Here is a 26,209-nt window from a genome sequence, read left to right as displayed (position 1 = left end):
AGTACCTTACAAGTTAGTATCTTAGACCACCGCCCGCAGCATCACCTAGAAACTTCCTGGAAACGCAAATTCTGAAACCCACACTTCAGATCCCCAGCTTCAGCACCTCTAAGGGGTGGTACCCAGTCTTAATGGCTCTCTGGGCAAGACTGCCCCGCCTAAGAGCTATGGGTTTATTGACACATGGCCTTTCGACTCAACAGCCTAAGCGCCCATCCAGCAGGCATCCCCTGGGGGGCACTTGAGAAACACGGAATCGCAGGTTGCCCCCAACCCCTCTCTATCAAAACACACGCCCCAGAGAAATCAAGCCCGGTTTGTCTTCTCCCTCATCAGCATAAGCAAGGAGGATCTCTTCCCTAGCGAGTTCGGAAGCCTGACGGCCCAATTGGATAAGCCGCGAAATTGCTTTAAAGAGAGTAACCCTCTGGGCCGGGTGCACTGCACCCCGCTCGCTGTCACCCCACAGCTACCGCAGGGCTTGGAGTCCTGCCGGGTAGAAAGGAGGCTCTGGAGGGGAGAGCCTGCGAGCCTCGAGCCTCCCAGACGGCCCCCCCACCCCGCAGGTGTGTGGGGAAGGGTCGGCGGCTCGGCGCCCCGGGGCGCGCGGGCGGAGCCGGGGGTCGGGCGGGGAGGGGCCGGCGCGCGGGGCGGGCGGCTGCGCGGCTCCCGCCCCCGGCCCGCCCCTCCGCGGCGCCATTTTGCAGGCGGCTGCCGCGGGGACCCGAGGCAGTAGCAGGCACTGCGGCGCGAGCGGTGCGTTCGGCGGGACGCGAGCCCAGCGAGCTGCAGGCAGGTGAGAGCCGGGCCGCCGCGCCCCACTCCCCACGCCCCACGCCGGGTCCGTGGCAGCACCTGCCGGCAGCCCCAGTTGCTCGCCGAGCCCACGAGGCCGGCCCGCGCGGCCCCCGCGCGCTGTCACCCACCCGCGGCGCGGCCTGCGCCCCCACGCCGGCTCGCGCGGCCCGGCGGCCCCGGCTGCCGCGTCAGGCCGTGCGTCCCGGGCGCTCACTGCTGCCCGGCCGTGTGCCCCCGGGACAGCCACCGTGGGCTCGTCGTGCTGCGTGGCTTGCTGCGCGCCCCTCCCCAGGTGGTGCGCCCGGCATCCCCGCGCCCGGGGATTCAGGGTCAGCCCGAGGGGCGGGGGTGGCGGTGCTTGTTTCCAGTCTGGCTTCCTTCCCTCTTTGCGGAGGCGACACGGAGTAATTTTAGATGCCGCTGCTCCAACCTCGCGACCTTTCCCGCTGGCCTGCCCCGCAGGGGTCCCGGGCTGCCTTGTTGCCTCCGCTCTTGACCGAGAAATTGACATTGGAGTGTGATAACTTGAAGGTGAAGAATTGTCTCCATGGTTTGGCCGGAGATGTCCCATTAGATGTGTAGCCTATAGGAACTCGGCCTTCATTCAGGATTAGGGGCTTTACGCGGGTCTGATGGGAAACTCCTGATTCTCAGCGCAAAGGGTGAGGGCAAATGCAGAGGAAAGAAAAGTTAGCTTTTTGAAGGCTACCTGGGGTTGGGGCATTTGCAGTAGCTGTTAGTCTCCTTTTTGCAGTGCTGGGAGACGGGATAATGGGGAAGATGCTATCCCTTCTGACGTTTGGGTCCTCTCAACGACGGCGGCCAGGGCTATGTGAGGACCTGGGATCTGAGTCCTGAGACAGCCTGGTTTGAGCTGTCATTAACTGGCCATGTGACTTCCCTTAGGCAGTTTTCTCCTTTCTAATGGCTAGGCTAGGTGGCTGTAATTTTTCTGTTTTGTGTTTGAGTGCTATTGGGCTGAGGTCTCACCTGTTCTGTTTCTCTGCATCTGCCCTTTCATCTTGTGTGACTTTGCTGGCCTGCTCCTTTAAGGTGTTTAACTCAGATGAAGTTTGTGAGAGGCCTTTACCTCTTAGAAGTTCAGGATTCTCTACTGGGTTATAGTTGACCTTATCAGGGTCACTTTGGAATGTAGAACTACTCTCTATGCTTAACTCATCCAAAAGTTAATAGCTTTGGGCAGCTGAGGCTGTGCACCGTGTTAGCTCTCATGACACATCTGGTAGTTAAAAGGAGACCCTGACCATTCCCAAGCGGACATCATCGAGGCATGAGGTATTTGCTTTCTAGACAATGTCCTTTGCTTAACTGTTAACTGATTCTTTTTATACCAGGCTATTTCCAACCTCTCCCCCACCCATTTACTTCTTGTGGGAATTAATTTCTGTAAGAAAGTAGGTGTTTGCCTGGTGGTGGTGGTGGCGCACATCTTTAATCCCAGCACTCAGGAGTCACAAGCAGGATTTCTGAGTTCAAGGCCAGCTTGCTCTATAGAGTTTCAGGGCAGCCAGGGCTAGACAGAGAAGCCCTGTCTTGACCCATACCCCCACCCCCTCAAAAAAAAAAAAAAAAGAAAAAAAAAAGAGTAAAGAGAGTGGGTGTTTGAAGAACTTTTTCTAGTTACATTTTTTTTTTTCTTTTTGTTCTGGCTGACCTGAAACTTGCTCCAGGCCAGCCTCAAACTCAGAGAAAGCTAAGTTCCAGTTTAAAGTGGCACCCCTTGCCTTTTTTTTCAGATAGTTGTCTGGTACTTAGTTTAGAGTGTGGAACATTTATGCTGAGATTAAAACCTCTACTAAAAAGCAATTAGGCTGGGTGTGGTGGTGTAAATGTGTGTATGTATAATCTCAGCAACTCAGCCCCGCTGGGAAAGATGGGACGCAGGCCTGGGATGAAGGCCTAGCTTTGAGAAAAAAAAAATAAATAAAACAAGCAAACAAACAAAAAAACCCAAAAAACTACCCACACATAGAGTATTTATTTTGAGACAAGGTCTTGCTGTGCAGCCATGGCTGACCAGAATTCATAGAACTACCACATCCCATTAGTGAGACTAAAGGTGTGTACCATCGTGTCCAGCAAGAAAGTTTTAAATAAATAAATAAATAAATAAATAAAGCTACTCATGGAAGCACTTAACTCTAGGTCTGGAGAGATGGTTCAGCAGTTAAGAGCTCTGGCTGGTGTTTGTTTTCCCCTTTAGATTACAAGATCTGGGTTTAATTCCCAGCACTTACATGATGTCACACAATCATCTTTAACTCCAGGGGATCCAGTGCCCTCTTCTGGCTTCTGTGGTGTGAACACTGCACACGTGAGACAACACACTCAGGGAACACCACCCACACACATTTTAAAAAGTACTTGGATCAATATGACTGTCCAGGTGTGAGCTGAACAAGGATGACACCAGTGGACATGCTAGAGAGGATGGAGACAAGGCCACGAGGCTTTAGCCCTACACAGAGAACTGTAGGCAACTGAGGAAAGCCACGAGTGGGAGAGAGAGGTGGGCCTCCCCAGGGAAGAGTGTACCAATTGATTGTTCAGTGCCAGATGGTCAGCCCTGAAAACACACATATAAGTAACTGAACATATGTGTATGTTATATGTAGGAATATATGTTTATGCACATATATGCATACAGTAATAATTACTGAGAAAAGAGGCTGTGAATTTGAAGGAGATTGGGGAGAGGTAGATGGGTGGATTTGGGAGTAGAAAAGGGAAAGGAGAAATGGAATGGTCTCAAAAAGAAAAAAAATTAGAGCATTGTGTCTGGTTTTATTTTTATGCATATGAGTGCACTGTCTTCAGACACACCAGAAGAGGACATCAGATCCCACGACAGATGGTTGTGAGCCACCATGTGGTTGCTGGGAATTGAACTCAGGACCTCTGGAAGAGCAGTCAATGCTCTTAACCTCTAAGCCATCATCTCTAAAGTCACCTTGGTTTAAGTAATTTTTAATGCCATACCACCTCCCTTGTCTGTATAGCAGTCACTAGGACTTAACATTTTTGGAATAAGCCTTTTGTCTCAACGGTAAGTTCATGTAGCCTGGTCCCAATCCATTCACTGGCTCTTCTATTAATTAGGTGGCAGCTGCTACTGAACAAACCATTCTTGAATTAAAACCAAGGCATCTATTCTCAAAAGATCTAAGGTTTAGTTAGTTCCTTGGTTATGGGAATTACTGAGTCAGCTGTTGTCAACTCTACCGTGTTTCTAAAGAAACCTGGGCTCCATCAGGGTTCTGGATTTGATCACACTGATAGTTTATGGAGTTTTCTTATTCTGGTCAAGAAAATTAAGTCATCACCAGTAATTTGTCTTTTTATGGCACTTTGAACCTATAAGTGTAAGCTTAGAGAACGTTATTTACTCTTGCACTTTTTTCTTTTCTTTTTTTTTTTTTTTTTTTGTTTTTCGAGACAGGATGTTTTTTATTTTTTCAAGACAGGGTTTCTCTGTAGACCAGGCTTGAATTCAGAAATCTGCTTGCTTCTGCCTTCAGTGGTAGGATTAAAGGCGTGTGCTACTGCTGCTACTGCCTAGTTTACCCTCGTGCTTTTAAAGTCTCCCCCCAGCCTGCTTACAGGTCTTACTTCCCCAGAGTCCTTTGGTCTCCCATTCATTCTTTGCCCCTGCCACTCTTCCAGTTCTCTGCTAAGAAGGTAGGTGTGTGTGTGTGTGTGTGTGTGTGTGTGTGTGTGTGTGTGTATTGGTGTGTTGGTCTGGGGTTCATTTACTTCTGTCATTCTTGACCATGTTAAGCCTGCAAAGCTGCTAGGTTTAAAGGAGCCCTTTGTGCACTCTCTGGTATTCTTGTCATTCTTTTCCTGGCTTTGCTGTTTCTGTCTTTGCTGTTCTAGGTTGTTGGCTACTTCATAATTAAGGGCTGCTTTCGGCTTGTACCTTTCATGGGCCTTTTACTATCCATCTTGACACTGAATCTTGCTATGTTGCCCAGGCTGGCCTCAAAGGACTTCAAGGACTCTAAGCTTCCCTTCAGCTGATCCCCAGGCCCTGGCTTTCAGGCATTCATTTATTTACATCTAATACATTGTTGGACTGCCTGCTTTTTTCAGGGCAGTAGTCTGTGTGTGGTCAGATGCTGCAGAGAGAAACCCTGGAGAGTTTGATGGTACTTGGTTTTTTGAATGTGGCACTCTCTAGTGGAGGAGGCAGAAAATAGGACTTGGAAAGCATCTTAGGAGGCCTGGGGACTCTGGCAGTGTGGGGATGGGAACAGAAAGGACGAGGGGGCTCGAGTTAGTCTGTTCACACTGCTGGCACAAAATGCATCCGTTTGGAAGGTTTAAAATGGTCATTTATTTCTCACAGTTCTAGAGACTGGGAAGTCTGAGGTCAGGGTTCTGGCTAACTTAGTTCTGATGAGAGGTTCTGTCTGGCTCATAGACAGCCACTTTTCTCATTGAGTGATACTCACATGACCATTTCTTAATGTCTTCTCTCTCCCTTCCACTCCAAAGCTAAGAATTGAACCTGGGATCCTGTGCATGCTGTATCACTAAGTTCTGTGCCAGTGCTCTTCTTAGAGTCTTATTACATTGAGTCCCCTTATGGTAAGACCTGGTTTAACTGTAATTATCAGCTGAAAGTGTCCTCTGAATCTAAGCACATCGTAGGGGTTAGGAGCTAGCTTGGTATATGGATTTGGTTGGGAGAGTAAAACAGTTCAGTCCATAATGCAGAGTATGGGCAGGGTTATCTTTGATTTTCATGCTGGGGATTGAACCCATGGCTTTGGCATGTTAAACAGTGTTTCTACAGCGTTCCACCCCTGGCCCCGATTCTGTTCATAACGAGGACATTTAGTCAAACATTGCTGTTTGAGAGTTGTTGTGGATAGGGTAGGGCTGAGGTGATGAGGAGGTCAAACCATGGTGACTTACTTACTGTGGGGAAACAGTAAGAACTGACTGGATTCCAAGGTAGGGCTAAACAGAAGGAAGATAGGAGAAAGAAGAGGAGGAAGAGTGTGTGTCATGGAGGAAGGCAGACAGACAGACACAGGCTTCTCCCTGACATCTGGAACAAAAATGATCGAAGAGCAGATTCAGGGTGTATGAAGCTGTGTAATAACATGTCATGCCCAAGTCAGAAAATGAGGCAGCTGGGATTTCTGTCTGTCTGCAGATGTAAATCTTGGTATCTTCTCAGTAATCTTCACTTAACTCTCTCTCTTTCAGTCTAGGCAGTCTATAGCCCTCCTGGGAAGTTTACTCTGTGAAGGAGAGTAACTTTTTCCTCTTAGAGCATCTGATGTCTAGACTTCTGTTCTTCAGGGCACCTCATTAACTACCTGGTGAAGGTTACACCACCACCTCTATGTTTGTGCATGCATACATGTCTGTCTGTGTCTGTTTGTACACATGTATGAACCAGAGGACAACCTTGAGTGTTGTTCCACAGATACTGCCGACATTTATTTATTTTTATTTATCATTATTTTTTGAGATTGTATTTTTATTTTGTGTGGATAGGTGTTTTGCCTGCAAGTATATCTGTGCATGCAGTATTCTTAGAGGCCAGAAGAGGGCATCAGGTCTCTCTGGGACTGGAGTTGCAGATGATTGAGAGCGGTCATATGGATGAGGGCGTTAAACCCCTGGAAGAGCAGCCAGTTCTCTTTAACCACTGAGCCATCTTCCCGCCACCCAGAAAGTGTGTTTTGGTGGCTGAAGGTGGGACAGGAGAGTAGTAAAATGATGTGATTATTTCCTGGGGTTGAGAGTGGTAGGTGCTACTGACCACCCTGCTCTTAGAGACATCTCTGCCCTTGGCTAGGTGTTTGGAGCCATGAGTGCTGAGATTGAACCCTAGTCTTCTGGAAGAGAGCCCTTACTCTTGACTATGTTGTCATCTCTTCAGCCGCTATTTATTTTTATTGAGACAAGGTCTTACTGGCCTGGAACTGGTCTGGTAGGCTGGGTCGACTGGCTGTTCAGTCCCAGGAATCCACAAGTTTTCACTCTACCAATTGCTATCTCCCTAGATTCCATTAAAAAAAAAAAGTGTGGGAAGCTTACAGAGTTGAGTCTACCCATTTTTCTTTCTTTCCTTTTTTTTTGGGGGGGGGGTTGTTGTTTTTTTGGTTTTTCGAGACAGGGTTTCTCTGTGTAGTCCTGGCTGTCCTGGAACTCACTCTGTAGACCAGGCTGGCCTCGAACTCAGAAATCCACCTGCCTCTGCCTCCCAAGTGCTGGGATTAAAGGCGTGTGCCACCGCCTGGTGGCGAGTCTTCCCATTTTTGTAATTGAAAGTGAGCGAGGCTAAGTAAGTCTGTAGGAACCTATCTAAGCAGTAAAGGGAACCCTACAAGGGTGAGACTCTCAAGGGTGAGACTGCTAGCCCATGAAATGGGGCCACTGGGATGATGTTTGTGCTAGTAGGTATGGGTGGTTGCACTTGGGGTTAGTATTGCTAGTGTGAAAACCAATGGGGCTGAGTCTGTGTTTGAGCCATATCTCTAGTAACTACTGGGTTTGATTTCTCAGATGACTCTGAAAATCTGGGAACTTAATGATAGAACTCTGTTGCTGCGTGCTCTGCCTGGCACTGATTGTGTCACTCCTGTAATTTGGTCACAGCCCTGTGGTGTTTACTGTTCCCATTTCGCAGTGGGGGATGCCTAGGTTTGAAGGTCTCAGTTGTGTGTTCGTGGTTATAGCCCATTGAGTAGCAGAGTCAGGATTTGACTCCAGGCTGGTTGCCAATTTCAACAATTAGACTATAGTTCTGCTGTGCCTTTTTGGTCTCTGATGCTTGTTGAGGACTTGAGGTTTGGGGGTGGGACCAGCACTGAGGGAGCGGTCATGGTAAGAGAGGGGAAGGTTGAGGAGGACTGTGGGAGGAAGCATACCCTCAGTGTAGCCTAGAGCAGTTAAAGGTGGTGTGGAAGAAGCCAAAAGGGCTCTGGACACTGTCCTGGAGGACCAGAAGATGCCTAGAATGGGTGGGTGGCTTGTTTAAATGTCCACTCTGAAAACTCCGGGGCGAGTGGACTGGGAGGAGGCTGTGGTAGGATCTTCTCTTGTTCTTCGCGTCTGTGTTCTACGGTTGCCTGATCTGTACCCTAGCTTGGACTCCTTTTGTTAGTGTAGGAGTTACCCATGACACTTAACTCTTTTTTTTTAAACCGGCTTCTCTTTGCTCAAATAAATAAATAAATACATGACTTATTGATTTAATTAAAATTTACTAGACATTTTCTTTTTCTCTTCTTCTTCTTTCTTCTTTCTCCTTCTTTCTGTCTTCTTCTACTGGGCTTCTTTGTGTAGCTCTGGCTATCCTGGAACTCACTCTGTAGACCAGGCTGGCTTTGAACTTAGAGATTCACTTGCCTCTGCCTCTCAAGAGTGCTGGGATTAAGGTGTGTGCACTACTCCTGGCTTTCATGCATTTCTTTTTATAACGAGCTGTTTAGCTTTTATGATAAAGTTTCACAGCATGTCCCACAAATGTGTGACATGGGGAGTACAAGAGTGCCCAAGTCTCTGAGGCTGTGTGCTATCTGAAAACTAATGTTAACTGTTTTCTATTCCATCCCTAGTCTATGCACCCAGTGTTGCCCTAGGTCCTCCCCATCTGCACTCAGTGCCACCCTTGGTCCTCCCCATCTGCACCCAGTGTTGCCCTTGGTCCTTCCCATCTGCACCCAGTGCCGCCCTTGGTCCTCCCCATCTGCACCCAGTGCCACCCTTGGTCCTCCCCATCTGTACCCAGTGTCACCCTTGGTCCTCCCCATCTGCACCCAGTGTTGCCCTTGGTCCTCCCCATCTGCACCCAGTGCTACCCTTTGTCCTCCTCAGCTGCACCCAGTGTCACCCTTGGTCCTCCCCATCTGCACCCAGTGTTGCCCTTGGTCCTCCCCATCTGCACCCAATGTCACCCTTCGTCCTCCTCAGCTGCACCCAGTGTCACCCTTGGTCCTCCCCATCTGCACCCAGTGTCACCCTTGGTCCTCCCCATCTGCACCCAGTGTTGCCCTTGGTCCTCCCCATCTGCACCCAGTGTTGCCCTTGGTCCTCCCCATCTGCACCCAGTGTCACCCTTGGTCCTCCCCATCTGTACCCAGTGTTGCCCTTGGTCCTCCCCATCTGCACCCAGTGTTGCCCTTGGTCCTCCCCATCTGCACCCAGTGTCACCCTTGATCCTCCCCATCTGCACCCAGTGTCACCCTTGGTCCTCCCCATCTGCACCCAGTGTTGCCCTTGGTCTTTTCCTTCACCTGCATTTGTACTTTTGTCCTAAGGTTGAGGATTCTTCCAACTTTTATTTAAAATCTTTTCCATAGTTTCTCTACACCCAGGATCTCATAAATGTTAATTAACTCATATTTTCTCTTGTTTTTTAAAGTTTGTAATTAAGCTGGGCAGTGGTGGCTCACGCCTTTAATCCCAGCACTTGAGAGGCAGAGGCAGGCGGATTTCTGAGTTCGAGGCCAGCCTGGTCTACAAAGTGAGTTTCAGGACAGCCAGGGCTACACAGAGAAACCCTGTCTCGAAAAAAACCAAAAAAAAAAAAAAGAAAGAATCTTCTGTTGTCCAGGTTATGCTGTGTTGCTGAGGATGACCTTAGCATCCGAGTCTCCTGCCTCTTCTGAGTGCTAAGATTGTAAGCATGGGCATCATACACAGGTTTTTTTTTAAAATTTTGCTGTTAAATATTTTAAATTCAATTTTATGTGTATGGGTATTTTCCCTATATGTACATGTGCCATTTGCATGCAATACCTGTGGAGGTCAGAAGAGGGTGTCAGATGCCCTGGAACTGAGTTAGAGTTGAGAGCTCTCATTGAGTGCTAGGATTATCCTTTTGAAAGAAGCTAGTGCTCTTTTTTTTTTGGTTTGTTTGTTTATTTTTGTTTTTTGAAACAGGGTTTTTCTGTATAGCCCTGGCTGTCCTGGAACTCTGTAGACCAGGCTGGCCTCGAACTCAGAAATCCACCTGCCTCTGCCTCCCAAGTGCTGGGGTTAAAGGTGGGCGCCACCACTGCCTGACTGAAGCTAGTGCTCTTAACCTTAACCACTGAGATGTCTCTCTAGTTCCATATTTAAAAAATATTTTTCTGGGAAGAATGGCTCATGCCTGTAATCCCCGTACTTGGGAGGCTGAGCCTTAGGCCCGTCTGGGATATATGGTGCAAAGCCAACTTGAATTACCCAGACTTTGCCTCAGAAGAAAACAGAACAGAAATGAGTGCCTTGGATGCTCTGCTGTGGCCCTGTACCCGAACCTCTGCCAACCCTAGGCAGAGTGGAGGGTTTTAAAATTCTTACAAGAACAGGCTGTGCGGATCAGTTCTCTACTACCATATGGTCCTGGGGACTGAGCTCAGGTTAGTGAGTTCACCTGCCTGTGACTTAACCCCTGAGCCCCTGAGTGTCTCTTGGAAGTGTAGGATGGGGCCTGGTCACTGGGGTAGTTCTCCTGTAAGTTCCCCTTCCCGATTGGTTTGAGGATGACCTTACTTTCCTGCCAGGAGGAATTGCATGTGTTATATTTATTTCCCTTTCAGGTCTTTCCCAGAGCTCTTTAGTGTTTAGCCCATACCATTATGTTGTGGAGCTGCTTGCCCTTTTCTGTCAGAATTTTTGAAAACATTCTCTTCCTCAGAGAAGGTTCCCCCTCCCCCCTTCCCTTCTCCCTTTTGCTCTGGTTCTGCTCACTCTGGGCTCTCTCAGAGAAGTTTTATGGGTTTTGTTTTTTCCCCATTTAAAAAAAAAAAAAGGATTATTGCCACGTGGAGATAGACTGAGTATGTGCACAGCACCAGGCTCCCCTCTTTCCCCTCTCCCCCGCTAGTCCACCCACCTTGCTGCTGAACCTCCGTTGTGTCTGAAGCCCCCTAGTTCCTGGCATGCCCACGCTGTGGCCTTGCGTTACTCCCGCTTTCCAGTCACTGGTGTGTGTGTGTGTGTGTGCGCGCGTGTGCATGCGCGTGCGCTCCCTTCCCCACTCCCTTCTCTGGAGTCCACTGTAGACAGTTGAAGGGCATGAGTGGATTACAACAGAAAGCTCTTCTAAGCCCTTTGCTTTTGCCTGGGAGGTGGACTGACTGGGCAGGGAATCTGGTGCAGTATTTCTCATGACAGTCGGACACAAGTTGAGTTACTTGTTCAGGGATGATTTACTGCAGTCTTCAACTCTTGAAAATGTCTTTTCACATTTGAAATCGCACTTTTATTTCTTTGCCAATCAACTCCTAAAATACGTTTTCCAGATTTCATTTTGACAACCCCACTTTTTAACAAGATTTCTCTATCACTGTACAGTCTTGTACAGTGAGCTTGGGTGGAAAGACTACTCTCTCCCCAGCTGAACTGTGTTAAGATTTATTTCTGGGGTCTCTATTATATTCCAGTAATCTATATGTATGTCCTTATGCCAACATTGGGTGTATCCTTATACCACCCTGTCTAAATTACCATAACTTTCTGTTCAGTTTTGAAGCTGGAAAAAACCAAGCCTCTGGTTTTGTTCTTTTGCTATTCTTGGACCTGTGTATTTTTCTGGGAATCTCAGGATCAGTCTGTCAGCTTTTGCTACAAGGCAGATGGGATTTTGATAGTGATTGCCTAGAATTGGTAGATCAGATTATGTTAATGTAATGACATAAAAAATTATGTGACTGGGTGGTGGTGGCAGACACCTTTAATCTCAATACTTGGGAAGCAGAGGCAGAGACAGGTAGATCTCTGTGACTTGGAGGTCAGCCTGGTCCACAGAGTGAGTTCCAGGACAGCCAGGGCTATGAGAAACATTGTCTTGAAAAAATAAAAATAAATTAAAAAAAAAAAAAAAAAAAAAAAAAAAAACAAACAACCTGCTGACCCCAGGCCACCCATCTCCCTTATGGGGCATGTATTAATTATTTGAAAAAAAAAAAAAAAAGATGCTTGAAATCAGCAGTCCTCAACTTAAAAGCAAACTGAAGTCACCTGGGGAACTTTGAGAACCCATGGGGACCTGGTCTCAGCCTAGAGTCTGAGATGCAGTTTCAGCATTCAGTAGGGTACTGGGGTTTTAAAAATTTTTGTCAAGCAGTTTTATTGCACAGCCAGGGTTGAGACCCAGTGCTTAAAGCTCAGATATATGTCACTTTCAAAGCCCTGGCACAGTTAGTTGATAATGATAACGGGATTGGAGGGAAACACACAGGTTACTGACTGTAGAGCCTCTGTTTTTTTTTTTTTTTTTTTTGCATGAATATTGTGACTGCTTTGCCATATCTTAATTTAGTCCCCAACTCCATTGCAAACTTTGTTCACCTGATAAAGTAAATGGTTTTGCAAATTGACTTCACATGGCTTCATAGTTGTCGTTATTGGTCTGTGTAGAGAGCAGAGGTAGAGTGGTCCCTGGAGGGTGTCATTTCTCAGAAATCTGACTTTGTAATCAGAAATGAATTGGAAAAAAAATGCTGGTGATTCATAGCTGTTTTAGGAATGTCCTAGAGAACACTGAAGCTGTTGGTCAGAATCACTGGGAGGGTCTCTGGAAGTGAGAAGCCATCCTGCTCTGCAGCAATGAAGTGGGAGGCTGTGGTGAAATAGCCATTGCTTTTTGAATACCCAGGGTTGCATGTTTTATGGAAAGTAAAATGTCTGTGTATGTGTATACATACATACATATATTATGTATAGCTGTCTACATAGAGGTCAGTGGGCTTCTAAAACTTCTTTAGACCAATGGGACGGCATGATGAGTAAAGATGCTTGTCACTAAGCTAACAGCCTGGCTTCCATGTCTGTGGACAGGTTGGAAGAAGACCTTACTGTGACAAGTTAGTTCCCTTACTTCCATGTGCATGCCAAGGAGTGGGTCCCTCCAATAAAGAAATGAAGCGCCGGGCACACGCCTTTAATCCCAGCACTTGAGAGACAAAGGCAGGTGGATTTCTGAGTTTGAGGCCAGCCTGGTCTACAGAATGAGTTCCAGGACAGCCAGGGCTATACAGAGAAACCCTGTCTTGAAAAACAAACAGACAAACAAACAAACAAACAAAAAGAAATGAAGGGCAGTAAAAACCAAAACCTTTCCACTCTACCTTAGGAATTCGGCTGAATCACTAACTATTTCTTTAAAACTTGGCTTTTAATAACTTGATTGTCTGGAATGCATCACTTTCTACATAATAAATCCTTCTGTTGAATCTTTAGTTTCTGAGCTTCCCCCCATTTCTCTTGCTGTGGTGAATAGATACAATGGAGATTAGCCTTTTTTTGTAAATCTAGGTGCATTTTTCTGGTCATTTAAATTTTTGAAAGGGGCATCGTTTGCAATGTGATAGATTTTTATTTTCATTTGCATGTGTATTTTTGTGTGTCCTGTGTCTATGAATGTTCCTGTATAAGTGCGTGCTTGTGTTCGTGTGTGTGCGTGTGTGCGTGTGTGCGTGTGTGTGTGTGTGTGTGTGTGTGTGTGTGTGTGTGTTGGATGTCTTTCTCAGTTGCTCTCCACTTTATTTACTGAAGCAGGGTCTCTTGCCAGAACCTGGAGTATCAGGAAGCCTTGCTCCCAGCTTGCCATGGGGATCCCATGGTGGGGTTGCACGAGGACTACTCAACTGCCAGACTTTGATGTGTGCACTGGGAACTGAACCCAGGTCCCGAGCCAGAGCAGTAAGCGCTCCACAGAGCCATCTCCTCTAGTCTCTGATGCACTTTCAATGATTTTGTTTTGAATTTACATTTTGTCAGGCTTATTTATTTCTAAGTTCTTAACACTGTTTTTCTTGGTGGTTTATAATAGTTCTTTTTCTATCAAGGATATTAGTATTTTACTAAAATAGTCTAGTTTTTACATCTTTGTAATCTTATGATGCATTTGAGAAATGAATTTTATTAAGATCATTCTTCTTGGGTTTAGTTTTCCAATTTGAAATGTCTTTCCCTTTTTCTTCTTTTCTCCCTTCTCCCCATCTCGAGACAAGGGTTCTTTGTGTAGCCCTGGCTGTCTTAGAACTCTCTGTAGATCAGGCTAGCCTTGAATTCAGAGATCTGCCTGCCTGTGTCTCCTGAGCTCTGAGATTAAAGGCATGTGCCACCACTGCCTGGTAGAGATGTTGTTTTCAAATAGTAGAGTTAGCATGGCGTGGTAGCACTGGGAGGCAGAGGCAGGTGCTCTCTAACATTGAAACTGTGGGGCTCCATGTTGAGAACCTGTTTCAAAACAAAGAAACTATTCCTCCCCTCAAAAAAAGTTTTGTTGGCTTTGTTTTTGCTTTTTATTAAAGGATGAAGAAAAATCTTTCAGACCATGATTTTAAGTATATCTTAGATTACAAATTAATTGTCTACTAAAATATGCACAGTAAAACCAGCTGCCACCTTGGATTTAGAAATTTAAAGACATTTATTTTAGATTTATTTTATATGTATGAGCATTTTCCCTGCATATATTTATATGTGTGCACCACAGGCATGTCTGGTGCCTGGGAAGGTCAGAAGAGGGCATGATATTCCCTGGAGATGGATTATGGTTGCGAGCTATCTTGTGAGTACTAGGAACCCAAACCCAGGCCATGACTCCAGCACCCTCAGATATTTTCAATGGTATTTTGCAATGAAAGTAAGGTAGACTAGAGGCTGTTCTGTTACCCACAAAGAGCAAGGGAGGATGCTAGGTGTGATTCCCAGACCTTCTGTTCAGGTTCTAAGTTTGGGTACTTCCGTGTTGGAACACCTATGCCCTGAGGCTTAGGGGCCTGTGATGTCTGTCTAGGATTGGCATTGGAGTACTCTTTCTGATTCTTTTTGCTTCAGTAGAATGAGAAAATAAAATTCAAAACTGTCGTCAGTGTGCTTAGATGAAGGCCCCAGACGACTCTAATGTGGTCTTTGGCTTTATTTGAACTGAGTCTCCTTTTGCGTTCATGCTCTGGAATCACGAATATAATCCTATTAAAGGGCTTACTGGTCCTTGTGACTCCGAGGTCCTGTTTGTGGCTTTCACGTATCCAGCAGGATACTGTGTCCTGTGAGTGCACCCTGGCACTTCTCACAACGGAGAAAGGAGACAGACAGGTCTGTTTCTGTTTCCTGAGCAGCTGGCAAGCTGCTGCCAGCAGGGTGCGAGTCCAACTCCTCTGCGTCCTCCCCTGCCCCGAGGAGGGGGTGGGGATACAGCGTTTCTAAGTGTTTCATGATTGGTTGCTTTCTCATTTGCCTTGGTCTGGGCAGAACCCGTTTCCAGCTCTTTGGTTTTGGGCTGGGATCTGAGTCACTGTAATGTGCTTATCACCTAATTTTGATCACGCCAAGACATTTGGGAAAGGCTTTAGGAAGTTTTGGTTTGTGCAGATACAATGGCCTTTTTAGTGTGATTGAAGGTTGACTGACTGTTCACGTGGAAAGGAAAGCCGGATTACTGCGCTTTTTTTTTTTTTTTTTTTTAAGGTGTGTTTGACGTTGGTAATTGCCATTGGACTTTTAAACTTTGCCATTTGCCAAGATATAATTATATAATTATATTTTTATTACGTCGATCTTTGTAATTAGGATGGTGAAGCAATAATATTTTCTATCTCCATTTTTCTAGAGATGAGAACATATTGTCCTGTCTGTACTATGAAACTAAACATGCAGTCTGGCTAGTTTTATGTCAACTTGACAGAAGCTAGAGTCATCTGTAAGGCATTTTCTTTAATAGTGGGCGGTGCTACTCCTGGGTTGGTGGTCCTGGTTTCTATAAGAGATCAGGCTGAGCAAAACCATGGAAGCAAGCCAGTAAGCAGTGCCTTTCCATGGCCTCTGCATCAGCTCCTGCCTCCAGGTTCCAGCCCTGTTTGAGCTCACATTCTAACTTCCTTCAGTGATGAACATGAAAGTGTAAGCCAAATAAGCCCTTCTCAACTTTTGGTTATGGTGTTTCATCATAGCAGTAGTAACCCTACCTAAGACACATGCCAAGTGAAGAAAAATATCTTCAGAATTTCTTCGAAGATATTTACAATTAAGTTATTTGGTACAGTTATACTTAATAAGTTGATTTTTGCATATTTATTTATAAAATGTACCTAGGAATACAGAAAGCACATGCACACACACATCTTTTAAAAATATATGCATTAAAAGTATTTTCTACATATTGAGAATTTGTATCAGTAGTGAGAAAGGGCCTTGAGTGATGATAGCTCAGTGGTTAAGAACACTGGACGCTCTCAGGAAACCCACGCTTAAATCTCACACATGGCAGCTCATAACCATCTGTAACTCCAGCTCCAAGGGCTCCAGTGCCATCTTCCCACCCACAGGCATCAGGCAATGTGTGTGCAGACATGCAGGCGCTCATACACATTAAAAAAAAAATCTTAAACCAGTAAATAAAGATCAAACTAGTAAGTTTCAGTCTGGGGGTGTGGGTGGGGCTTCTGAGGCCCCGCCCTAGTTGAAGAGCTCTTGACAGTTGATGGAAAGTTAGTCATGGTTGAGGGTGTGAAGTTGGGAGGGAGAGTGTTGGTGAGCTCGCAGAAGAGTAGGACATAGATGGTGTGTGTGTGTTTGGATAAGATCAAAATACATTGTGTGCAGGTTTCATAGAGGAAATTAAAAAAAAAAGATTCTTATCACCTGGCATCTTTGACATCCTTGAGAGTCTCATAGTTTATAGTGTGTGTGTAGTGTGTAGTGTGTGTGTGTGTGTGTTAAGATTAATTTACTTTTACTTTGTGTGTAAGAATGACTTGGATACCCTGGAACTGGATGTACTTACAAGGTCCCATGAACTGAACCAGGACCCTCTGCAAGAGCAGCATTGCTTTAAACTACTAGGCAGACTCTTTTCACCTCTTACCCATAACTAGGCTTTTAATTAATTAATTAATTAAAAGTTTTGGAGGCAGGGCCTTATGTCGTTTAGGTGGGCCAGAAACTTATGACTCTTCAGCCTCAGTGCCAAGTGCTGGAGCATGTGTAGGTGTGTGTTTCTGTACTCGGCTCCAAACGGACAGATGTGAACATGAGTGTGCTCTGCTGGTTAGTTCCCTATTACTGACAGACGGACTGGCTCATCCCCAAGTCAGCAGACAGACACCATATTGGCTCTGTGGTATTTATGGTGGAAAATAATTGTTGCCATAACTTAGACAATCCTTAAATATTAGTCATTGTTCTACTATTAAAGTAAATACAATTATATCCATTTAGTTATTTTCTAGAATAAATTTGTCAGGTATGTATTTTTAAGAGGTTTATATTTAATCATGAGCATGTGTGTATGTGTGTGTTTGTGTTTGTGTGTTTGCCCCAGAGTACAGGTGCCTGTGCAGAGCAGAAGCACTGGGTCCCCCCGGCGCTGGGTCCCCCAAGCTGGAGACACAGACAGTTTTGAGTCATCTGACATAAGTGCTAGAAAGCAAACTCAGGTCCAGAAAAAGCAGTTCATGCTCTTAACCCTCAGCCATCTCTCCAGCCATTGATATATGTTTTTTATTTAAAATATTTATATGCTGTGCATGGAGGCATACCCCTTTAATCCCAGTAGTTGGGAGGCAGAGGCAGGAGGATTTCTGGTCTACATTAGTGAGTTGTGATAGTAAAGGTGTAGACTACCATGCCTGGTGGCTCGTTTGTTTGTTTGTTTGTTTGTTTTGTTTTTAAAGATAGCTATTTAAGATTTATATTTGACCAGAAATATTGAGCTGAAAGTGGCAGTCACTCTTCTGATTTTCAGAGTGGAGGGACTTTCTAAGCATGAAGGTTATAGAAGGACTGAAAAAAGGTACTAGATTTGACTTCAGAAACACTTTTAAATGACCTTGAAGAGTTAGAGCAGGCAACACAGGCTTACTGCTGCCCTGACATCAAGAGGCACCCACACAGGAGCAAGACAAACATCAGCACTTACTGGAAAGATGGGGGAAGCACCCACAGTTCTTCAAGAACTAGATATGTGGGCCAAAGGAGTCAAGACGGCCCGATGCTCAAAGCTTGCTTTTAGACAAAGAAAGGGCAAGTGAGTCACTTTCTGGGGGATCCTCTCTGGTCTCTCATACTTGGACAGTTCTTTGCTTCTTCTGTCTTTTTCTGCATTCACTTAGTTACTTGTTTAGGGTTCAAAGCAAACAAACACCACAACAAAAAGAATTTTCCTAGTTTATTTGCATTTCCAGTTGTAAGGTATATTTCTCTTAGCCCTTAGAAGCAGGAAGAGTTGCTGAGTTAGTGCTGCTGGTTGGCTGCTCTCTGGGCACAGCCTTAATCTGCACTAAGTACCTTTCCATCCTTGTTATTTAGATGATGACGTGGTATTCTCTTGTCTGATTACTGTTTCATCTGTTAAACTGACACCACAGCCAGGCAGCCAAGGGGGATGACCTGGGGATAATATTCCTCCTGACTTCTGCTTTTCTGGCTGCTGAGCAGTAAATGTCTCTTAGGGAGGTGATGATGAGAGTAATTGAAGTTAAGCCTGATAAAATAGCATGAGATAATTCTGTATTATTTCTGTCCACATTTTAGGTGATTTTATGTATTTTCTGTGTAAAATCAAAGATTGGCAGCTGCATAGGTTGAATATCCCTTATCTAGAATGCCTAGGACCATAAGTATTTGATTGATTTTTTTTTAGTTGAGTTTGTACAATGAGATTTTAGGGATGAGACCCAACTATAAACATGAATTTTTGTATGTGTGTTTTCTATACTTCTAATACATACTGCTTGAAGGTAACTTTATACAATACTTTAAAATAGTTGTATACATTAAATAAAGTTTTATGGTATGGGATTGTGTGGACTTTGTTAATGGCTTTGGAATTTTTGGCTAGATGCTTCATCTTGTGGCTCCTTTAGAACTGTGCTGTGAACAGGGATGCATGCTCCTTTGTGTAGGAGAAGTAGGATGACACCTCCCTCTGCTCTGCACCTCTGAGTGGATGGTGAGTTTTCTTGTCCCAAAGTGTGGAGTGGGAGGGACTAAGTTGAAGGATGCTCACTCACTGTCATGCCTGGTTTGTTCCTTAGACCCTCGTTCAGTGGATTGGAAGCCACATCTGTCCGATCAGCATTAAAACACTTCCCCCAAATAAGTCTTTTGAGTATCTGGGACTTTGTTTGCACTTTATATAATTTTGGGGCTGAAATGAGATCTTAATTGTGAATTTTGAAATTTGGGTTTCTTGGGGAACTCTTATTTTTAAACTAATACTTTTAGCTTTTTTCTTTTTTTCTTTTTTGAGATAAGATCTCATGTAGCCCTGCCTGACCTTGAACTTGTGATCCTCCAGCTTACGCTTCTCAAGTATAGGGTTTATAGCTCTACATCAAAAGAAGCATATACATGTTACAAGTAATTCAGATTTTTCAGAATTGTGTTAATTAGGAAGGTCTCACAATCTTATGCTCCTCTTTCCACTTCAAAGCAACCTGAGGTATGCTCTCAACAGAATATATAGCTACACACACACACACACACACACACACACACACACACACACACTTACTTTCTCAATAAAGGCAGGATTATACTATAAATATTGTGCAACTTGAAATTTTCAAAGAACTGTATACTTATTTTTAGGTGTAAATAATCCATTTTATTTTACTTTTTGTTTATGCATATGTGTCTGTGTGAATTATGCAGTGTGTGTGATGGTGCTTGTGGAGGCCAGAAGCTGGTAACTTACAAGCCATTGGCATCTGCCTCATAGGGGTCTGATAGCAAGCACTTAGCCACGGAGGCCCCATGCCCTGTACCCTCATTACACCTCTTGTGGTGGTTTGAGTAAGCCTGGCCCAGGGATAGGCACTATTTGGAGGCATGACCTTGTTGGAGTGGGTGTGGCCTTGTTGGAGGAAGTGTGTTACTGTTGAGGTGGCTTTGAGAGACTTTCATCCTAGCTGCCTGGGAGTCAGTCTTCTAGCAGCCTTCAGATGTAGAACTCTCAGCTGCTCCTGTGCCATGCCTGTCTGGTCACTGCCATGTTCCTGCCTTAATAATAATAATAATAATAATAATAATAATAATAATAATAATAATAATAATAGACTGAGTCTCTGAACCTATAAGCCAGCTTCAATTAAGTGATGTCCTTAGTCATGGTCTGTCTGTTCACAGCAATAAAACCCTAACTAAAGCACCTCTTGACTCATTTTCAGTGGTGACTGCCACAGTGTACCTCTTTTCTGGTAGTTATGAAGATTTTATTTTGGTAAATTACATTTTTATGGCCTTGCATTGTTTTAGAAAGGAAAATATATTTATTCATATTCTAATCACTTAAAAAATTTCCTTTCATTTATCCAACCATCCATCCAAATTTCTGAATTAAAACAAAACAAAACAAAAACCCAGGTTCATGATGGCTTTTTTTTTTGTTGTTGTTGTTGTTTTGGTTTATCGAGACAGGGTTTCTCTGTGTAGCCCTGGCTGTCTTGGAACTCACTTTGTAGACCAGGCTGGCCTCGAACTCAGAAATCCGCCTGCCTCTGCCTCCCAAGTGCTGAGATTAAAGGCGTGCGCCACCACTGTCCGGCTCATGATGGCTTATTGAAGGTCAGACTGGATTTCCTCTGCTTCTTTACCTCCCCTCCGGCCCACCGGTGAGTGCTGAGCTAGCTTACCCAAGGACAGCTGGTAAGAGTGGAAACTCATCAGCCTGAGAGTTTTCTATCAGTCTGCCCAGACTGTTGGCTGTCTAGAGCTTCTTTCTTCACTCTGATGGGCCAGGCTCATGACTAGGGCTGTGCTGGCTGTACCCGAGATAGCCACTGAGTCTGGCTTTGGGTTTTCGTTGTAAATGTGTGTACAAGTACATATTAATTTTCTGTTGCTGTGATAAAATACTATGGCCAAAGCAACTTATAGAAGGAAGAAGGGAGAGTCAGTCCATAGTCATGGCAGAGGTGTGGCAGCAGGTGGTTAAAGCAAGAAGCTGAGAGATCATATGTCCAACTATACACAGGAAGCAGAGAGCAAACTGGAGGAGGACTGGGGCTGTAGACTCTCTAAGCCTGTCCGCAGTGGTCCATCCTAAAAGTTTATAATCCATTACAGTGCTACCAGCTGAAGAGCAAGTGTTGAGGTACATGAGCTTCTGGGTCCATTTAATGATTCTAGCGGAAGCCTGTAGCGCTTTAGAAGCAGGGCATGATCATCCCAGGGTGTTACTAAATCCCGATTGTGGGGTAGCATTCGAGCAATATGGAGCATGGGTAAATTAAATGCAGCGGCTTTGCTGTCCTGAGGGACATGCATCCCTACTTCCTCACTCTGTGCCCCCAGGCCTGGCAGGAAAGAAGCCCTTTACTCTAGGATGTGGACCAGTCGGTCCATGAGTTGTGAATGTGTACACAGGGTACACAGAGTATGTGAACAGCATCCTTTCTTATGTACAGATACTTGGGATGAAGTTCAGTATATAAACTGCCATAGTAACTAACAGCCACAACAGAAAATAAAGCAGAACAGTTGTGATGTACTCTAATAAACTCACCAACACTGCCTTAGAAAAGATTTAGTGTGCTTGTGTTTCCAATCAAAGCCCTGTGCTAAGGGCGTGATGTTTAAATCCGTGAAAAAACGTCTGATTGAGAGCAAATTTGATTTTGCAGATAGTCTTCTAAAATAAGATCTTTGAAAATATTTTGTTTGCCATGTGGTGGTGGTGGTGGGCAGGGTCAGAGGTATGGGCATCTCTGAATTTAAGGCCACCCTGGTCTATAGAGTGAGTTCCAGGGCAGCCAGGAGTACACACAGAAATCCTGTCCTGAAAAAAATCAAAAGAAAAAAAGAAAAAGTATTTTGTGCAACAAAAGGAGAGTTTTGTTTTGTTGGTACTGTTTGAACATGCTAGGTAAATATTCTAACCACTGAGCTACATACATCCCTAGCTCTTAATATTTTATTGTTTTAGACAAGGAATTATGTTAACAAGACTTGCCTTCTAACTTTGAATTTCCATATCCTAGGCTGACCTTAGACTCACTCTGTAGCCTATGCAGACTTTGAACTTGTGAGCTTCCTGATAGTTGTCATAGACCTGAACCTTCACAGGAACTGAAAGTGTGGTATGTGACCAAGCTTGGTTTGGGCTGGAGCCTTGAAGACGGTCCATAACAGAGAAGCCAGGGAAAGAGTTTTAGGATTGGGCATGGGTGGATGAGAAGTCAGCTCCAGTCCTGCAGAGCACCTCCTGCTAGGTTTAAGATTGGCTTTAGATTTTTAATTCACTACTTGCTTTTCTCCAGCTAGGAGTTGATTCTGCTTCCTAGGACTTGCCATTCAGCTTTGATCTTGGAGCTCAGATGCCAGTAACAGCGTGTGGACCTGTCCACAGCGTGCCAAGGATGTTTCTAAAACACAAGCAGCACAGTTGTGTGTTTCTTCATAGACCTCTGCTGAGAGCCCCTTATCCCTAGAGCCTATACATTTTAGGAAGAGCTTGGGAGTGATGGATTAATTGTTAGGTAAATGCTAATGGTAAGATGATGGACTCCTCTCAGCCAAATTCAGTGTAAATGAAGGACCAGCTCCCTACCTCCAACCCCCCCCCCACCCCCCCAGGATACCCCAAGGCCAAGTTCTTAGCACAAAGGAGATTTATTTACCCTAGAAGAACAAGGGGCAAGGAATATGAGACAAAGGCAGGAGATAGGGGAGAAGGAGAAGGAACAAGGGAAAATGAGAAGGGATATTTGCCCCAGGGGTAGGATGGGGAGGGGCTACAAAGGACTGCCTCTAGACAGAGAGTGGACAGATGTGGATCATAGGCGAATGGTGGTTAGGGGAAACCCATGTTAGGATGAGTTGGTTCGTTTGATTGGTATGTTAAGTAGGTGAGCCAAAAAGGGCCTTTCGGTTGCTAGACTTCAATACTTTATTAGCTGGACCTTGGTGGTCAGCCTCAGGAGGAGGTGGTAGCCAAATAAAGGAATGGACCTTGTTGGCTAGCTTTAGGAATGTAACCTAACAGTTTAGCAAGAAAGAGGCAATGGGGGAAGGGGAAGGCCTGTCAGAGCCATGTTTGCCATGCTGGGGCCTGCTAGAGCTTGCCAGTAAGTAGATTAGAAAATAAACGTGTACAGTCTTGACACTTAGATTAATTACAAGGTAGGAGGTAAATATTTGTTTTGCTTTTTTTTTTTTGCTTTTGGCTTTCGTTATTATTAGCAAAGCTTTGTTGAGTGTGCTGCTATTGGCTGTCCTGGGGTCACCATGGCAGTAGCCTGTTCTCTTACCCCTTCCTAGCACTCTGCAGTTTATTCACTGGCATTAAAGCCTAACATATCACTAAGAAACATTGTTCCTTCTTCCTTTTTTACTGTTCTTACCCCAAAGCTTGAAGGGCAGTATAATGTTTGTTTGTTTCAGTACAAGGGATTAAACCCATGGTCTTTTATATGCTTTACCACCAAGCTGTGCCCACAACATACCCCCTCCCTGCCCCTCTTTTTATTTTACTTTTTAAAAAAATGAGGCAAGGTCTCTCTAACCAATCTATTTAGGCTGGCCTTAATGTCTGTAGCCCAGGGAGTCCTGCCCTGCCTCAGTTTCCCAGGTATCTGGACTCACAGACCTGGCTCACCAGGCTGAGCCCTAGTCTTAGTTAGTTCTGACATTATAATTGATACTGCAACAGCATCTCTTATGGGGGACAATGACCCAGTGGTAAGGCTGTTAGACATAGTACACAAAACATTGATAGATGTTGGCAGATTGTCCTATAGAAAAGTTACAAGAAAGGACATTTTTAGTCATACATTCTCTGATACTTTGTCTTGCCTTATCAAAACTAAATGAATTGAGTATAGTATGAAATACGGTGTCATATTTATTTTTATTTAGTTTTAATTTATATATTGTGAAATCCTCTTAAGTGTATAGTTACAAGACCTGTTACAAATGCATAGAGGTGAGGCAAATACTTTTAGTCCTAGGCACAATCAGGTGGATTCCGTGTTCGAGGCTAACTTGGGCATAGTGACTTCCAGGCCAGTCAGAGTTACCCTGCCTTAAAAAACAAAAACTAAAATACACAGTCAATAAATACATACAAAGGAAGCACTTTTTAAAAAAAATATTTATTTACTCCAATATGTGTACAAGTCATCTCTTGTTCACCATGTGGGTCCCCAGGATCAAACTCAAGTCATCAGGCTCAGTGGCAAGCATATCTTACCACTAAGCCAGCCCTCCAGCCCAATCATTTATTTTAAAAAACATGTACTTTATTTTCATTTATAGTAAAAGACATCTGTGCTTACTATTAAAATAAGCCCAGGGCTGGAGAGATGGCTCAGCAGTTTTCCAGAGGACCTACAGTTAATTCCTAGCTCCTACATGGCAGCTCACACTTGACTATAGCTCTAATTCCAGGGTCTCCAGCATCCTCCTCTGTCCTCTGCAGGCACAAGGCATGCACATGGTGCATGAATACAGACAAAACAATCATTTTATATAATAAAATAATAAAAATAAAAGAATTAGCATATTACAAAGATTAGGAAGACATATCCCTGAGCCTAACACTATGGACATTTTTTGTGTGTTTTGTTTTGTTTTGTTTTTTCTGTGTAGCCCTGGCTGTCCTGGAACTCACTCTGTAGACCAGGCTGGCCTCGAACTCAGAAATCCACCTGCCTCTGCCTCCCAAGTGCTGGGATTAAAGGCGTGTGCCACCACCGCCCGGCTTTGTGTGTGTGTTTCTTTCTCCTTTTGCTTCCTCTGTGTAATGTTTTCTCCACTTAAGCCATTGTCATTAAAATAAATGCACATTATATTCCTGCAACTAATATGCATTGATGCTGAAGGCAAAAGGAGGGCCCATCTGAGGGCAGCAGTTACCACCTACCCTCATGGTCTAATGCATCTCCTCCTGCTTCAGTGAGTTTTCTAATGCTTGGTTGTCTTTAATGGGCGTTTGTCAGACGTATCACCAGCTTCAGCTTGTCTCTCATCCCTGCGATTTGCTTCACTAAATACATTTCCTTATTTCTTTTTCCTTTTTAAGATTTGTTTATTTTTATGTTATATATATGAATGTTCTGAGCCTGGTGGTGGTGGCGCATGCCTTTAATCCCAGCATTTGGGAGGCAGAGGCAGGCGGATTTCTGAGTTCGAGGCCAGCCTGGTCTACAGAGTGAGTTCCAGGACAGCCAGGACTACACAGAGAAACCCTGTCTCAATAAATCAAAACCAAAAATCAACCAAACACACACACACACACACACACACACACACACACACACACACACACACACACACACACACACATATATATGAATGAATGTTCTGCCTGTGTATATGACAGTGTCCCATATGTGTATCTTGGTGCAGTGCAGGCCAGAAGAGGAACTGAGTCACTGATTGTGTGACATCATGTGGGAGCTGGGAACTGAACTTGCTTCTGGAAGAGCAACAAGTGCTATTAAGTACTGGGCCATTTCTTTGGCCCATCTTTCTTTCCTTCTTTTTCACTTGCTTGCTTGCTTACTTGCTTGCTGAGACAGGGTCTCACTGTGTAGCTCTGGCTGGCCTGGAACTCAGGGAGATCCACTTACTTCTGCTTCCTGAGTAGAGCCCTGGGATTTATCATCACCACTCCTTACTTAATTCTGGTCCTAATTTTGTTTTTTCTTTGTTGCCTACTGTTTTTGTCTAGCTACTTCCCAATTGTCAAGAGTGTTCTATATTTGCTCTTAATATCCATGGCTTTTATAGATTGAATCATTAAAGGATCAAAAATATTTAGAATAGGGATGGAAAGATGGCTCAGCAGTTAAGAGTTCAAACTGCCCTTGCAAATTTTCCAAGTTCAGTTCCTGATATGCATATGGCCCACAACTGCCTTTAATTCCAGTTCAAGGGAATTTAATCAATCTCTCTTCTGACTTCTGCTGGCTCTGACATGCATGTGGTATACATAAATACACTCAAGCAATATACATACATATAATATTAAATATTATTTCCATGGCCTTCCCATTATTTTAGGAATTAGAAATAGAGGTGAGTGTTCATGACTGCATGTTACATGCTGGTACAGCCTTATTCATACAAGGACTTAGTCTCTGACTTGTGTTTTGGCTTGGAGGATTTTCTAGAAGCAGTTCACATCTGTCTTACTTAGGGTTTCATTGCTGTGAAGAGATGCCTAAGGCAACTCTTTTTTTTTTTTTTTTTTTTTTTTTGGTTTTTTTCGAGACAGGGTTTCTCTGTATAGCCTTGGCTGTCCTGGAACTCACTCTGTAGACCAGGCTGGTCTTGAACTCAGAAATCTGCCTGCCTCTGCCTCCCAAGTGCTGGGATTAAAGGCGTGCGCCACCACTGTCCGGCCTAAGGCGACTCTTATAAAGGAAAACATTTAATTGGAGCTTATAGTTTCAGAGGTTCAGTCCATTGTCATCATGGCAGGAAG

At 44.5% G+C, this 26,209-nt stretch overlaps 1 protein-coding gene across 1 annotated transcript in view; it reads left to right on the top strand.

Moving 5' to 3' along the window:
* The first annotated feature begins 676 nt into the window (after positions 1–676).
* The window catches only part of Slc23a2 (solute carrier family 23 member 2), a 91,151-nt gene continuing 65,618 nt past the window's right edge, over positions 677–26,209 (top strand). The window contains exon 1 of the mRNA XM_034494121.2: positions 677–796. The gene's annotated coding sequence lies outside the window, so the exon portion shown is untranslated. The remainder of the gene's footprint in view (positions 797–26,209) is intronic.

This window comes from Arvicanthis niloticus, chromosome 2, assembly GCF_011762505.2.
Source record: "Arvicanthis niloticus isolate mArvNil1 chromosome 2, mArvNil1.pat.X, whole genome shotgun sequence".
In the NCBI taxonomy this organism is placed as follows: domain Eukaryota; kingdom Metazoa; phylum Chordata; class Mammalia; order Rodentia; family Muridae; genus Arvicanthis; species Arvicanthis niloticus.
The sequence above is the reverse complement of the archived record's forward strand: the minus strand, read 5'-3'. Positions and strand labels throughout refer to the sequence as shown.